The sequence below is a fragment of the Tiliqua scincoides genome, chromosome 3, assembly GCF_035046505.1.
Source record: "Tiliqua scincoides isolate rTilSci1 chromosome 3, rTilSci1.hap2, whole genome shotgun sequence".
NCBI lineage: Eukaryota > Metazoa > Chordata > Lepidosauria > Squamata > Scincidae > Tiliqua > Tiliqua scincoides.
Window position 1 is genome coordinate 68,784,008 of NC_089823.1, and position 16,682 is coordinate 68,800,689.

The 16,682-nt window shown below is 50.9% G+C and overlaps 1 long non-coding RNA gene across 1 annotated transcript in view; it reads right to left on the reverse strand.

Annotated features, from left to right (window-relative positions):
• LOC136644728 (uncharacterized) overlaps positions 1 to 1,886 on the reverse strand; it is a 55,074-nt gene extending 53,188 nt beyond the window's left edge. Inside the window, exon 1 of the long non-coding RNA XR_010794106.1 lies at positions 1,617 to 1,886. This is a non-coding gene — a long non-coding RNA (uncharacterized lncRNA). The remainder of the gene's footprint in view (positions 1 to 1,616) is intronic.
• Between the last annotated feature and the right edge of the window lie 14,796 nt (positions 1,887 to 16,682).

Here is a 16,682-nt window from a genome sequence, read left to right on the forward strand (position 1 = left end):
GGAAAGAAGGGAAAGCGAAGCAGGATAGGAAAACAAAAAGTAGAGGAATAACCCATAGGCAGCGAACTGGAACCAGATGGCAACCAAGCCTCTGATCCACAACCCTGTTACAGCCTAACCCTATGCACGCCTCCTCAGAAGTAAGTCCCATTGAATTCAATGGTGCTGACTCCCAGGAAAGCATGTATAGGATTGCAGCCTTAAACTGGATTCAAGCCCCAATCAAGATTGGAATGATAGCAAGGCTTTGATTCCAGGCTCACTTTTTGTTATTGCTTGCTTTTGTGAGTCGGTTTGTGTTAAATTTTCAACCTTTTTCATCTCATGGCACAGTGACTAGGTACTAAAATTGACAAGGCACACCATCTGTTTGACAACTAACAAGGCACATGATGCTGTTGTGGCTTGGGGGGGCTCACATTACCCATTGGCACTACTAATAAATGACCTTCCCCCAAACTCCCACAGCACACCTGATGTGCCAGGGCACAGTGGTTGAAAATGGCTGTGTTAGAGGGAGGGGGCACCAGTAGCCCCCCTTGAAGAACAGCCCAATCCTATGCACACTTTCCTGGGAGTAAGCCCCACTGACTCTAACGGGACTTACTTCTTGAGTAGACATGCATAGGCTTGAGTTGGAAGCCACTTTATGAACGACACGTCTACTCAGAAGTAAGTCCCGTTAGAGTCAATGGGACTTACTCCCAGGAAAGTGCGCACAGCATTGCAACCTGAGACTATCGCAGGGCAAAGGCGGCTCGCGAGCCCCGCGTGCTCCAGCTCGCTCCCTTCCGCGGACCGGCCTGTGACTGAAACTCAGCCAGTCTCCGGCGGGCGAAGGCTCCTTCCTGCTCGCGGGGAGTCGCGCGCAGCCCCTCCCCCTCGCAGCTCTGTGGCCTTCCCGCCCCAGCGGGGGGGAGGGAGGACAGTGGGGGGCGCGAGGAGGAGGTGCGAGACAACTTTGCCGCCTGCTCCTGCACCCGCTCCGAGCTCTCCCGCTCTCCCCTCCCCCACCTCGAGCGTTCAAAACAAAACAGCGAAAGTTAGTCAGCCCGCGAGCCAGAAAGGAACGAGCGGGGGGAGGGGAGAGGCGCAGGCTCCCCCCTCTCCTCCCCCCGCGCGCTGATCATGGTGGAGAGCCTGAAACGGCCCGGTGAAGCTGGTCGGGAGGAAGTCGCGAGGCTGCTGGAGGGGGAGGGGAGGCGGGGCAGCGCCATCTTCTCGTGTCACAGTCCCACTCGGAGCCTGCCTGACTCGGCGGCTCGCTCTCGCCCGTGAGTGAGGCAGGCTGGCAAGCGGAGACTCCAGGCCCGGCAACGTACACAGCCCCCCCCCCGCTCCACCAGCCTCCCGCACCAGCCCTGGCTGCGCTGCAGGCGCCTCAGGCGCGGGGCTCGAGCCGAGCCGCTCCTCGAAGACGCGGCGGGGGAGCCTCGCTCCTCACCTCCTGGTTGAGCAAACCTTCCCTGCCCGAGAGCGAGAGAGGCCAGGCCAGGCCAGGCCTCGGGCTGGCGCTCACTCAACCCCGCGCAGCGGCGGAAGGGAAGGACGGTGGCGGGCGCTCCGCTCCCATCCTGCCCCGCCCGCTCACCCCCCATCGCCGCTTCGCTTCTCACCCACAGGAGGTGGAGGCCTCTGGCTGGCTCGCTGAGAGGAGGCGCCAAAGAACGGCAGCCAAGCGGCGCTTCCCGCCTCGGAGAGACCCCGTCTTCGCGCCCTTTGCGGCGACGCCGAACGGGGCAGGGGCGAGGGCGTCGTCCTCCTCGCCGCCCGGGTAGCACCATTGAAGCGCGGCCGGGCCAGCGGCGCCCTCCTAGCGCGCTGAATGGCTTCCCTCCCCTCACGCCCCCTCCCGCAGCGGGCGGCTGAGGCCGCCGCCGCCTGGCTTTGTTTCCCTCGCCTCTTCCCGCCCTCGGGGCAGGGTTCGCTGCACCGCGAGCTCTGGGGCCTGCGCCAGGGAGGGAGAAGGGCTGCGGCTTCCCTGGCGCGCCGCGGAGGGGGGCACGAGGACGACGACCGGGGCCTGCTTCGCTTGAGGGGGAAGTTCTCATTGTGTTTGGCAGTCACCTGCCTGCCCGCCTCGCTGCGTGCGCGGGCGGCCGAGTGGCGCTTCACAAGCTCGGGCTCTGCGCGTCTTTGGCACCCAGGAGGAAGCTCCCTCCCCGGGGCCGCCCCGCGAGCCTAGGCAGGGAGCCCGCTGGCACCCGGAGCGCCGCCACTCCCGGCGGCGGCGCCCGGGGAAACCTCTCCCGGCTCGCGCTCGGCTCAGTCTGGCAGCTCTGGCGAAGGCACCAGCGGAGGCAGCCTCCAGACCCGCTGATGCGGGGGGGGGAGGGGAGGGAGCGGAGCAGCCTGGCGAGGGATTTGTTGGGTGGTTGGCTGCGCTCGGGAGGGGAGGGGAGGGCTGCGCCTGGTAATGAGGGATTCGAGGGGGGAGGGCGGCCTGCCATTAGCGGTGGGAAATCTGAGGCGGGGGTGGCTGCGCCCGAGGGCTTTTTTTAATTGGGGGGAATGGAGGGGCTCATCCCCAGAAGCAGGAGGCGGGCCTCTGCTGCCGAGGAAGGAGGCCGCTTTACTCCGAGGAAGGCGCTGGGGGTGAGGGCGGTGGAGGTGTTGGGTGCCTTGCTAAGGAGCGCTGCGTGCGCTCCACCTAAGGAGGGAGGGAGGGAAGAGGATTTTAATGCGGTTTCAGGGGAGGTGCGGGCGCTGCTGGTGGGATTTGAAGCAGTTGCCCGGGGAAGGTGGGCTTTGCTGCTGATTGTTGGCCGCTCCTAGCGGGAAAGGGATTAATAGTTTGCAGATTCGCCCTGCCTGCTGCTGCCCCTCGCAAGAGGGGATTTCAAGCTACATGAAGCGGGGCTGCCCTCGCTAGAAAGGCTGCGCCAAGCGCTTTCGCTCCCTGCACCCCACGCGGGGAGGAAGGGAGGGAAAGGTTGGCTTGGTGCCTCTTGGGAGCCCAATCCTATCAGCACTTCCCTGGGAGTAAGCCCCGTTGACTATAGGGAGACTTGCTCCTGAGCAGACAGGCATAGGATTGGGCTCATAGGCTGCAATCCTGTTCACACTTGCCAGGGAGTATTTGACTATTGACCCCATTGACTATAAGGAGAGTTGCTTCTGACTAGACAGACAAAGGACTGGGCTCATAGGCTGCAAACCTATCCACACTTACCCGGGAGTAAGCCCCATTGACTATCATGACTCACTTCTGAGTAGAGAGGCCTAGGGTTGGGCTCTGGACGGCCAGCCCCGGTGGAAGAGGGGCAGCCGCCTCCGCTGGGAATGTTTGGTCCTGGCTCGCCAGAGGGGAGCTGTGTGCTGGGGGAGGCGTCGGGTGGGATGGGAGAGGGGCGGTCGGAGTAGACACGTCTCCTGTTTCTAATAATAAAGGAATCGGCTGTGAGCGAGGGATGGGCGCAGGCGACCCAGTCGTGTGGGCTGCAGCCGGCGAACTGGGTGAGCTGCTGCTAATCTGGCTGCCAAGATGAGAACCTTTCGCGTTCGCTAGAGAGAGGGGCCGGCTGCCTGACACACGTGGCCCCCTCCCTCCGACCCAGACCGCCAGAGAGACCCGATTGCGCCCTCCCCAGCACCCGAGGGGGTAGGGTGTGGATGGGGAAGCAGAAGGTGCGATCCCCCCCCCCCCCGGGCTCCGGCTTTGGGGGATTGCCAAGTTCTCTTTGACTTGTTTTAGGGGAACTCTGGGGATGACTAATCGCGAGCCAGGCTGGGGTTTACAAGGGCTTTCTTTTCTCGTCACCAGCAGTTGGTGACCCCGCTCCGCTCGCTCCAAGAAAGGCGCTGCGACGCGGGCGGCTTCTGAGAAGGCCGAGCAGGAGCCCCGGTCTGGTCTCGGGGAAAGTCCCCTGCCATCAGCTGCGGGAGGAGCTGGGACCCAGGAAACGAGAGCAGGGGATGGGGCGAGGAGAAGAAGAGGCTTTCTTCCTGCGAAGCGTTTAGCAAGCCCCAGGGCTGCCATCCCACGCGCACACACTCGCGAGTCACTGTCATGGGACTCAGAGCCCCAGCCTATCCGGTGCAACCGTGCCAACGGGGCATGCACTGCACAGAGGCCTCTTCAAGGTATGGGAACATTTGTTCTCTTACCTCCAGGCTGCACTGCAGCTGCCCCAGTGCTGGAAAGACGGATAGGGTTGGGTCCTTAGGGAGACCAGCTACCCAGTTGAGATGGACAGACATCTTGGCCTTCGAACGTGGTCTCCTGTGTACATTCATTTGAACGCTGAAGGGTTGTAACCTTAGATGCAGGAATTGCTGCTTTCTTGGTGCACATGTCTTTTAATGGGACTCGCCTTGTACCAGCATCTGAAACTAGGGCTGTAAAGCTTCCACTGCTAAACAGCTAGAACCCTGATCTGGTTGTCTTCAAGTGTACATCTGGTTCTATGTGCACGGAGGAGCTGCAATCCCTGATCACATTTGCTTGGAAGTCAGCTCAATTGAAATTAATGGAATCACTGAGGTTTTAGGTTTGACACACCATGGTCCCTTTATTCCTCTGTGATGTGAGTGGTAAATATTCCATCGACCTAAATCATGTCAGAGTATGTGGCTTGCAAGTGTAGGTACTGGAATAAGCCACTTGGACTTGACTTGTTCTATTTCACCTTCAACATTAAAAGCCATTGTGGAAATTGGTTTTATTTATTTATTTTTAATTTGAAAATGTAGTATTCTTTTATGGAACTTCACCTTCAAAATATTTGCTCTATTTAACACTTTTCAGTGTTTAAAGTATGGAATGCTACAGTGTTTATCACCTTGTCACTGAGAGTTGGTGGAGGCCACCAGGTATCTGTTACATGGGCTCTAAAGACTGATTTATAGCACTGCAAGTATGAACTGGAAGTAACTGAAAGTATGAACTGCTTCATTTGAAAAACTCTGTGTTCAGGAGGTACGCGTGACAGGAAAGTTCTGTCTGCATGGTTTGATCCAGGATGGCTATTTTACTCAGGCAAGCCATCACTTGATGTTGCAGTCAACCAGTGACGTACTTGCACATGTAAGCTCAACAAGATTGTGCAATCCAAACTCAGCACTGCATGCATCTCATCTTACTAGAAGGCTGACAGCCCAATCCTATGCATGTCTACTCAGAAGTAAGTCCCATTATAGTAAGTAGGGCTTATTCCCAAATAAATGTGCATAGGATTGTAGCCTCAGCTCAATCCTATCCACACTTTGCTGGGAGTAAGCCTCACTGACTGTAATGGGACTTACTTTTGGGTAGACAACCATAGGCTTGAGCTGTAACTCTTACTTGGGAATACTGCCTGCTAAAGGCAGTGAAACTTCTAAATATGTACATAAAGAATTGCAATGTAAGACACGCTATACCATTCAGAATAAGAGAAGGGGAACATTTACCATGGTCAGATGATGGTTCCTGGGGTTGGAGGGGGTTGTTTGCTCATTCACTAAGCCAGTGATTTTCAGTCTTTTTTGTCTCATGGCACACTGACAAGATATTAAAATTGTTAAGGCACACCATCAGTTTTTTGTCAATTGGCAAGGCACATCATGCTGTTGGTGGGAGCTCACATCCCCATTGGCCCCATTAACAAATGACCCTTCCCCAAAACTCTGGAGGCAAACCACTGTGCCATGGCACAGTGATTGAAAATGGCTGCACTAAGCACCCCAAAATCTGGAATTTGGAATTTGAAACCAAAAGCCCTTGCTTCAAACTATTATATTTAGGTGGGCTATGTAAGTTAGTAAAATATAAATGAAGTAACCTGGACTGAAGCCCTTGCTGTGATTGTGCAGTTTTACCTTTTCTTTGCCCTCTGTCCAGGGTTTATGGAGCCAGCCTCAGAGAAGAGTGTTATCTGCTGTTTCAGCCTTTGATGATGAGGGTCATAAGTAGTAATGTTTAGGGAAAAAGCAGCCTATCACCTCCTCCAGTTCTGAAGGGGAGGGGAAAGTGAAAAGATCCCTCCTGGATTCCTTCACCAACAGAAAAGATCTAGATGTCTCAGCTCCTGTTTACTTGCTGAGGAGTTTATAAAAGTAGCTGAGGCCATGACTCTGCTTTAACAGTCCCCACATGTTGACACTAGTGTGTGACCCTCTCTGACAGAATTACCTGTGTAGCTTCAATAAAGTGATCAAACCCACTAGCCCCTCCCTTGCTTTCTTCACAGCTGTTCTAGAAGCTTGGCTAATGTGTCTCTGTATTTCAGAGATCCGGAGTCTGGATTAACAAACCTTTGTAATTTCATTACTTTCTATCATGGGCAAATTAGGGCTTGCAATTAACCAGGCAGAGAGGAAATTGGTATTGTTTGGCTTGGCTAGATTAATCCTTTCAAAAGCAGTTTGATACTTTGGATGGGCTTTCTGATAAATATGGTTTTGTGAACCTGGTTACCCCCAAACTCATCAATATGGTTGTTTATAGTCATATCTATATCAAATATATCTATATCAATAGATCATATTAATTCAGTCGGGTGCAATTGATTTGGCACTGATGAGGACCCACTGAACTTCAATGGAACTTCTAGTTCACTTTCATGTTGGGTTGCATGTGTTCAGACTGCTAGGGAGTGAAAACAGTCTTCTCATGACCAATTGTCATTTGTTTTTGTTTATGTCATACCTGCATAACATGGCTGTGCATGTTTATTTTGATGTAAATCACATGTTTAATGGCAATTAGTCCAGGAAAAATGCATAGAAGCCTAACTGCCCAATCCTATCGCATACCACACTGAAGAATACAACCACACCATGGAGCTGTTTGCTGCATGCTATGGTATACAGGGAGATCAGGAGGCCTGCAAGAGGTAAACCAAAATACTTTCCCCTTACCTGCATAGGCCCCATGATGGCCTTTGGGTCTCCTTGGACCTTCACCAGCTGTATTGTTCGCATATATCTAAGAAGATCCAGGGGTGGGGAGGGCCAAAAGGTGGGGGATAAGATCCAGCTTACATGAATGTTGCAGGATCCACCCTTCCCTCCTCTAACATACCCTTAGTTCCTTTCCTGAAATGCCTCATTACTCCCTACCCACTGCTTACCTTGGTGCCAACATACCTTCGCCAGCATTGGCTGGGCACTCCAGTGGTACAAATGAGGCCCAGGTGGTCCCATGGATCATTACTGCATCTGCAGTGCTAATGGAGAGGGCCTTATGCTGGTGGAATACTAGGAGTGGACTGCTACACACATTCTACCCCCCAATTTTTTTTTTAAATAAATGTCTTTTACTGTCATTTCCCAGACCTGTAGCATTTTGACTACAATGTACCTTCCACTGAACGTCCTGAGCTTCTTTCAGGAGATACGGGGAGGGGGGGGGAGGGAGAACTTCCTAGAGATGTTTGGACTATGTAATGCTCTCTTTCAGATCAAATTCTTTGGATAGAATCCTTCCCCCCTTCCCTTTTATTTTCTGCTTCCTTTTCTATCTCTGTTTTCCCAATTTGGCAGAGGATGTGAGGATGGGCTGTTACGTGAAAATCCCCTTTTTCCTTTTAAGTTGTGATATTATATCTGGTCATGTTATTATGGACTAAAGTATCATACAGGCCAAACTTCCCATACAGACCACAAAGGAGTCAAGTCAAGCTCATGGTGACAATATCCCCCTCCCAAGAGTCTGGAAGAGCAAATCATTTGTTTAACCCAATCACTGTGTCTCCTAATCCAATCGCTGTTTATGCAAACACATTTAAACTTCTCACAATCAGGTCAAGTCACCTCCACTTCCCTGTGGTTATATGCATCTTAAATCCACCTCCTGGATCATAGGAAGGAGTCTGACTAGTGGATTGTAGGAAGAAGTCTGACATAGTACCTCCTATTCATTTTATTGTTGTAACTCAATCACTCTTAAGTACCCTATGCAAAAGGGATCTGCCTTCTTGTGTTGATGATTCATGGTATTGTTTAAGCCAGCCACAGACCCCATGGATTTTGCTGATAACTGACAAATCCACTTCCCTATGAACTTATTCCCAAGTACCATCCAGCTCAGTTGACTGACAAATCCACTTCCCTATGAACTTATTCTCAAGTACCACCCAGCTCAGCTCTGGCAGGAAAACCCCCTTCTTTTAAGAGAGGGCTGGGTGGCACATGCTAGCTCTCTCTCTGGCTGCCCCTCTAAGGCAGAGGTCCTCTTCCATAGGACTCTTCCCCCCCCCCATCCATCTGCTCCTCAGGAAAGGTAACTATATCTGCGTCTGGAACCTTTTCCCTTCTCCCCCCCCCTCTTTTCTCCCCTTCTCTCCCCATCTTTAGTTAGCAACTGGGTTGGCAGATCAGGGAGCCCTAAAATTCTTCCCTATAACCTATCCTTTTCTGATTTCCTCGGATGCACCAAATACACTCCACACACAACCACCATGAAAGTTAGGTACACTGGATCCAAGTACTAGGATTCAAGTAGACATATACTTACCTTTTTTTAATGTGCATTATGTTTACCTGTGTGCTTTGTAATAAAGATATAATCTTTTACTGAAAGTTATCTTTCTCTCAGTCTCTTTTCAAGCTAAAGAGGAATTTCTTTGCATTACGCTGTCTTGTTATCTAGCCTGCGATCTTGCAGTTTCCAATGAGGGCACTGTAATAATTCCCCTTAAAACATAACAGCCCTTTTTGGTAACAGGGCTACCACTTTGCTAAATAAATAGGACAAGAATCCTATGATCCTTTTGGAGAAGGATAACAAATTAGAAATATATGTTAATGGTTTTTGGAAATGTTTAATGCTGAAAACTAATAAAGTTATTATATCTGCATCTCTTCTGCTTCATGTGCTGCAGTAAATGATGCATTTCTGTCTCTCTATTCTCAGCAACATTAGTGAATAGTCTTTTACATTGGTGTAGACTAGACAATGTAACTTCAAAAATGCAAAAGAGACTTGGGAGTGTGTTGGGATCACAAAAACTGATCTTCAAAAGTCGTGCTTCTTTTTTATTTGAAAAGATCAGGCTGCTTAAAAATGCTTGAAAGAAAGAAAGAAAGAAAGAAAGAAAGAAAGAAAGAAAGAAAGAAAGAAAGAAAGAAAGAAAGAAAGAAAGAAAGAGGCAGGCTTTTCCATCCTAACACAATTCTCCAGCCTGGTTATATCAATGTGCATTGTCATTTCCTTCATGCTCAGGCAGGCCAGAAAATTTGCTGTTGCTGTATGGGCTCCTCAGCCTGAACGGAAAATCCAGTCAGTTAATACCAGCTTGGCCGCAAGGACTATTCAGCAATACTACGCACTCTCCTGCTGGCCTGGTCACTTCCACTGCCTTTAGTTTCAACAAGGAGCCTAAAGTGGCCTCAAGAGGGCTGCCATGGTGGCTCCAGATAACAAACTAGAGCAGGAAAGAGATGATGTCCTCTCTCCTCCTTCTCAAGCAGAAGGTGGCAGAAAATTATTGCCTGTATTCAATAATTAAAATAAAAGCTGGTGTTGGAGAAAGAAGTCGTTTTCAAGCTAATGACCATTTTCCCTTCCCAGGCATTTCTGTGCAACTTGGTGGACATCAGACATGAGATAAATGACCCCAAATAACAAGTCTGAATAACAGACTTAGTTTTCACAGAGGTAGTAAAATGTATGTTTAGATTCTGGGGATTTCTAGCCTAGCCTTCTCCTTAGTTTTCTAGGTCCAGGGATTTACGTATTTATTGAATGGATGGGCATTCGGGCAGGATGATATGGTAGAGCCTAGATACAGTTTCCCTAACACTGAGAATTAGGCCCCAGCCTGTGGACAGAGACTGTAACTGTGTACTCTTCCATACCTGCTGGCTCGCCTATCTTTGTGGTTCCCAATTACCTTTTCCTCTGTTTCTAAGGGGATTTATAGATGAAAGTGCTATTCCTCAAGCACCCTTAGAGACAAAATCCTCTGATTAGGAAGCTGTGCAATTAATCTGGGAAAATAGGGGCTGGTTGTTGTTTCTGCTATGGTATGAAAACCAAGATGCTCAACACATCTCCTCCTCCATTCTATTAGCTGGCATGAAATAGGGCTCCACCTGATGCTGAAACAAGGTTCCAAATGAATTCTGGTCCAGTCAGAGCTCCCATTTTCTTGGAGACCCTTCACACATGCACATGCACACATGGTTATGGATGCATAAGAACATAAGAACAGCCCCACTGGATCAGGCCATAGGCCCATCTAGTCCAGCTTCCTGTATCTCACAGCGGCCCACCAAATGCCTCAGGGAGCACACCAGAAAACAAGAGACCTCATCCTGGTGCCCTCCCCTGCATCTGGCATTCTGACATAACCCATTTCTAAAATCAGGAGGTTGCACATACACAGCATGGCTTGTACCCCATAATGGATTTTTCCTCCAGAAACTAGTCCAATCCCCTTTTAAAGGCCTCTAGGCTAGACGCCAGCACCACATCCTGTGGCAAGGAGTTCCACAGACCGACCACAAGCTGAGTAAAGAAATATTTTCTTTTGTCTGTCCTAACCCGCCCAACACTCAATTTTAGTGGATGTCCCCTGGTTCTGGTATTATGTGAGAGTGTAAAGAGCATCTCCCTATCCACTCTGTCCATCCCCTGCATAATTTTGTATGTCTCAATCATGTCCCCCCTCAAGCGTCTCTTTTCTAGGCTGAAGAGGCCCAAACGCCGTAGCCTTTCCTCATAAGGAAGGTGCCCCAGCCCCGTAATCATCTTAGTTGCTCTCTTTTGCACCTTTTCCATTTCCACTATGTCTTTTTTGAGATGCGGCGACCAGAACTGGACACAATACTCCAGGTGTGGCCTTACCATAGATTTGTACAACGGCATTATAATACTAGCCGTTTTGTTCTCAATACCCTTCCTAATGATCCAAGCATAGAATTGGCCTTCTTCACTGCCGCCACACATTGGGTCGACACTTTCATCGACCTGTCCACCACCACCCCAAGATCTCTCTCCTGATCTGTCACAGACAGCTCAAAACCCATCAGCCTATATCTAAAGTTTTGATTTTTTGCCCCAATGTGCATGACTTTACACTTACTGACATTGAAGCGCATCTGCCATTTTGCTGCCCATTCTGCCAGTCTGGAGAGATCCTTCTGGAGCTCCTCACAATCACTTCTGGTCTTTACCACTTGGAAAAGTTTGGTGTCGTCTGCAAACTTAGCCACTTCACTGCTCAACCCTGTCTCCAGGTCATTTATGAAGAGGTTGAAAAGCACCGGTCCCAGGACAGATCCTTGGGGCACACCGCTTTTCACCCCTCTCCATTGTGAAAATTGCCCATTGACACCCACTCTCTGCTTCCTGGCCTCCAACCAGTTCTCAATCCACGAGAGGACCTGTCCTCTAATTCCCTGACTGTGGAGTTTTTTCAGTAGCCTTTGGTGAGGGACCGTGTCAAACGCCTTCTGAAAGTCCAGATATATAACGTCCACGGGTTCTCCCGCATCCACATGCCTGTTGACCTTTTCAAAGAATTCTATAAGGTTGGTGAGGCAAGACTTACCCTTACAGAAGCCATGCTGATTCTTCCTCAGCAAGGCCTGTTCGTCTATGTGTTTTGAGATCCTATCTTTGATGAGGCATTCCACCATCTTACCCGGTATGGATGTTAGGCTGACCGGCCTATAGTTTCCCGGGTCCCCCCTCTTTCCCTTTTTAAGAATAGGCGTGACATTTCTATCCTCCAATCTTCTGGCACCGTGGCCGTTTTGAGGGACAAGTTGCATACCTTAGTCAAGAGATCTGCAACTTCATTCTTCAATTCCTTAATAACCCTTGGGTGGATGCCATCAGGGCCCGGTGACTTATTGATCTTTAATTTATCAATGAGGTCTGAAACATCTTCTCTTTTAACCTCTATCTGACTTAACTCCTCAGTCAGGAGGGGCCGTTCGGGTAGCGGTATCTGCCCGAGGTCTTCTGCCGTGAAGACAGATGCAAAGAACTCATTTAATTTCTCTGCCATCTCTAAGTCTCCTTGCATGCCATTGAGCTTCCACAGGCAACTGTAACTCAAGCCCAAGCAGGCTGTCAAGGTCTTGCCAGCTGACCTCTCTGCAGTTCCCTGCTCTCCCCCCCCCCCCCCCACTCAGAGCAAGTGGCTCATCAGGGAGTCCATCTTCTCACAACTGGTTCTTGCACTTTATCAGCTTGGTTTTGTCTTTCCCCTCCAAGGGCACAATCAGAGCTGCTCCTGCTTAGCTCCTTAGGCAATATGACTGCTCAACCACCGACCACACCTCTTTTGACAAGCAATTTTTTGCTGTGCAATAAAGATATATAGAGGGGTAACAAAGATATCAAAAATACTTTTTAAAGCTTAGCAATCACAGGACTTTAAAAAGTTTGAAGGCAGCAGTCATGAGATTGCCTCAAACTCTGATGAGAAAACTACAGGCACATTAAGCTCTGAAAATGTGCATCAGGTGTTTTGGGGGCTGCCTCTCCATCTTGCCCTGTGGCAGGGCATTTAGAAGGTTGAGTGACCACTGGGCAGCGACGAACTCCTTGGTAAGATTGGACTCCTTGGATTCCTTGACAACTTGGTAAGATTGCCAGGATCCCATTTCCCCCAGTAGCCAACCAGAGGCCTCTAGGTGCCCAGGCTCTTCAAGCACCTGCACTCAGGGGCATGCCGCTCTGCACACAGAGGCACCGTTTTGCTCTCAGAGGCCAAGTGCAGTCACAAGAACAGTCCTGTGGAGTGTTCCCAGAATGGGCCTCTCCAGTCAGGCTTCCTGTTTCCAACAGCAGCCAAGCAAACACCAAATGGGAAGCCCAGGAAGGTAACAGTCCTTTCCTGTGCTGTTCCTGCCCTCCCAGCAACTCTCACACAGAGGCAAGCAGCCTGCAGGCATGAAGGTTTCAGGAAGCCATTGTGCCCAACTGCCACAGACAGCTCTTCTCTCCTCCAACCAGGGGAAGGGCAGTGAAAGAAGTGCAAATTTCAAAAGGAAAAAACCAGGGCAGTTGTGCTGGGACTCAAACCAGTGGGCCACACAACTGGTGGCACAAGGTGCTGGGAATCAAACCTGCTTCAACTACCACAGTGTTCCTTAAGACAAAGGAAGGATCCAGCACAAGTTGGAATCCTCAATCAGAGGGATTCCAATGGAAGTGGCACACTTCCCATTGCCTTTGATAACGCAGGTCCTTTCCTAAGGAATACACTGCAAGGCATTTGGAAGGAAACTGGTTGAAAATCAGAGAGAAAAGCTGGTGGGTGGCCAACAGAAAAGATGAACACACAGGAAACCCAGATGGGATGCCATCCAGCTCACATTGTATAGGAATGACTGAACTTAATGATTGAGGGTATGGTGGTCTCGCCAGGGGAACAGGGAGGACTTCCCACGCAAGGCTATTAGAATCGGCCTGCAGCCTCCAAACTGAGACACAAAGGGATTTCAATTGACGGTCTCTGTGGACCAGCAGCCGGTATGAAAGGTCCTGCTGCTGCATTGAATACTGTTTTTTTTAAAGACAAGGGGGTGGAATCTTTGCTGACTCTTTCTGCTTTCAGAGCCCAATCCTATGCCTGTCTACTCACAAGTAAGTCCCGTTGTAGTCAATTGAGTCACACTACTCCCAGGAAAGTGTGGTTAGGATTGTAGCCTCAGAGCCCAATCTCATGCATGTCTACTCAGAAGTAAGCCCCATTTTAGTCAAGGGGGTTTACTCTTTGGTAAGTGTGGATAGGATTGCAGCCTCAGCAGCGAGCCTTGAGCTGGGGGTGTTGGTGGAGAAGTGAAGGACTGAAGACGAGGGAGGCTGAGATCGACACCAGCGAGAATGTGAAAAGATTGCGCTCGGTCTGCAGGGCGGCTGTCTCGGCTCCCCCCCCCCCGCCTCCCCTGCAGGGCCCTGCTGCGTCGCAGCTGCATCTCTCTGCAAGCGGGGCTGGACGGGGTTGCAGACAGGAACCCTTTCAGAGCTTGTCACCAGCGTTCCGTGATTGGTTGTCAGAGCAGCGTGAAGCTCGTTCCCCCCTCCCCCCTCCCGTCATGTTACTGGCTTCCCTTTCCTCGCTGCACCCCAGAAGTGACAGGCAGGCGGAGAGCGAGGTGTGTGCTCTGCTGGCAAGGGCTGCTCTGGGCGAGTCCCCTTGGAAACACTCCCAGGAGCTCCAGCCCCAGCGTGCAAACAATCAAAATGGCCGAAGCAGTAAACAGTCACAAGTGGCAGCAGCTCAGTCGCGACCCGTGCGCCTTTGGAGAGAGCGGGGCTGAATGTCAGGAGGAAGGGGAACTGGCCTTCTCAGCTGACTAACAGCCCAATTCGATGCATGTCTACTCAGAAGGAAGTCCTTAGAGTCAGTGGGGCTTACTCCCAAGAAAGTGTGGGTAGGATTGGGCTGTCAAGCGGCTGCAGCACTTCGCCCCTTTTCCAAAGCGTGGCAGAGAAGATCTCTGGTGGCTCAGAAACACCTTGTGGGATCAACCAGAAGGTGACCAGATTCTGCAATGCAAATAAATATTCCTCAGGTAGATACACCTGAAGGAATATACACCAGTTCTGTGTGTAACTGGAGATTAGTTTGGACGCAAAAGGGTTCTGTTTTAGGTAAGCCACCTGATGGGGTCACCACGTGGCCACCAGTATTACTCCTGGAGGAGCATCCATATTCAAGATGACCTATGAACATGCATTTAGGAGTATTGTAATGCCAATTGAACTCCTTGGGGTTTACTTCAGCATAAAAATGCCCAGGCTCCAGCTGGGCAGCCACTTTGATTACCTGTTCTTAACATATGCAAATCTACAGGAGTCCTGCTCATAGGATTGTGGCCTCTCAATTGAAGATTGAGGTCTCTCCATTCCAAGTAGTGATGAGGAGCAATTAAGGAATTATTTGGCTCTCTTTTACCAACACAGACTTATGGTCAGCTTTACAGAAAAATAAAATTCTGGCACACAAAAGATAGATGTTAGGGATAGGGTTCCAGTCTGGTATTCCAGGCAGTGGCAGCAATATGCAGGAGATGCCCTTTGGTTCCGTGAGTGCCTGCACATTGCTGTCCCTGCCCAGAATGGCTCTGATGGTGAGTGGGAGGGGCCACCTGCACAGTACACTGTGGTACTGGCAGTACTTACAGTTTTGGCCTCCCCTCTAGCTATACTACTGTTTTCCAGTACTGATGCAGCCATGCCAGTGGGACCAATGGGACATGTGCTGCATCCTGTGGTGGGGGAGCAGTCATGGAGGCCTCCTCAAGGTCAGGTTCATCACCTCAGGGATGCATTGCAACTGCATTGGTACTGGAAAGTTGGTTAGGATTGGGCCCTAAGCCTGAGGGGGAGGGGCCCTTTGCTTTTGTACAGACTCATGGTTGAAGTGGTGCAACTCAAAATACACTTCCACAATCCTAGGATGTGCCTAGGATTGTCCTGTAAATAATTGCCAGTGGGGAACCATAGAAGGGTTGTTGGTTTGAAATAAAGAACGTGTATAGAACCAGTGGAGGGGCTGCTACTTTAAAATAATGAATCTGGATCTTGTTTAGGATTGGGATATTCTACTGTGAGTCTTTTGAAAAATAAACAACAGGCCAGAAACTGAAGGAAACAGAACCTTTGTCTTCACACCCCCATTCCATGGCAGCTTTTTTGTTGTTGTTTAAAGCACTATTGTGTTGAGGATGGAAAGGGAGGCCTTGTGGGTTTTCTCTCAGTTGGTGGTGTGCTGTGTGTCACATGCTGCACAAAATCTGAAACATGTTCTTTCCAGTCTAATGACTGCACAGGAGCATTGACTGTACTAGAGTAGCCGCCAGCCAGCTGATGTTTCCACTAGAACTGCAACCAGTGTGGTTTTCAACACAGCCACCCGTCTTCATTCTGTTTACTCAGAAGCAAGTTCCACTGATTTCAATGGCACTTTACTTCTGTGTCGGTTTGTTTAGGATGGGCAGCCCAAGTATGTGACTTTCCGCAACTGGGAAAGGATCCCAGTTGAAACTTGGCTGCTCTAGCTGGGCGCACTGTGTTCAGGTGCTGGCCTTGCAGGGCTAGAAAGGAGGCTTCTGGCTGGAAGCGCGTATTCAGTACGCATGCAGGCAAGGGGCACGATCCTAACCAGGCCTACTCAGAAGTAAGTCCTATTATGTTCAATGGAACTTACTCCCAGGAAAGTGAGGTAAGGATTGCAGCCAAAGCCAGGCACTGCTCTCCCACCCCAGAGAGCGCTCGCCATACGGGCGCGGAAAATTCGTGGCGCTCCAGCAGGGCCTGCTTGGAGCTCCTGCCCCCGGTGCACGGTGCGCCTGCGAGTCTTGAAGTCGCCCGACTTCCATGCCTTTTGTCTCCCGGCGGGGAAACGAGGCGTGCCCGGGGCCGGAGCCTCTGCGGAAGGCCAAGCCAAGGTGGCCTCGTTTTGTGATTCAGATGTCGACACTCCCATGAAAGCGGCTCCCAGGAAGCGGCGGCCACGGCTTGATTTAAAGCCCACTCCAGCCGGCCATTCAGAGCTCAGGATAGCGCCGGCGTGGTTATTTATAGGCTCTCCCCCCCCCCCCGCTGCGCCCTCCACTGCGAGCAGAGCTCATGAATTTCACCCAGGCGACACCCTTCGGAGGAAGGAGAGCAAAAGGACTGAGTCACGGGCGGGCGGAGGCTGTTCAGGCCCGGGGCCTCCGGCGCGGCCAGGCGGCCTTGATGGATTACGTGCCTCGCTGCCGGCCCGGCCTGCTGCTGCTGCTCTGGGCAGGAG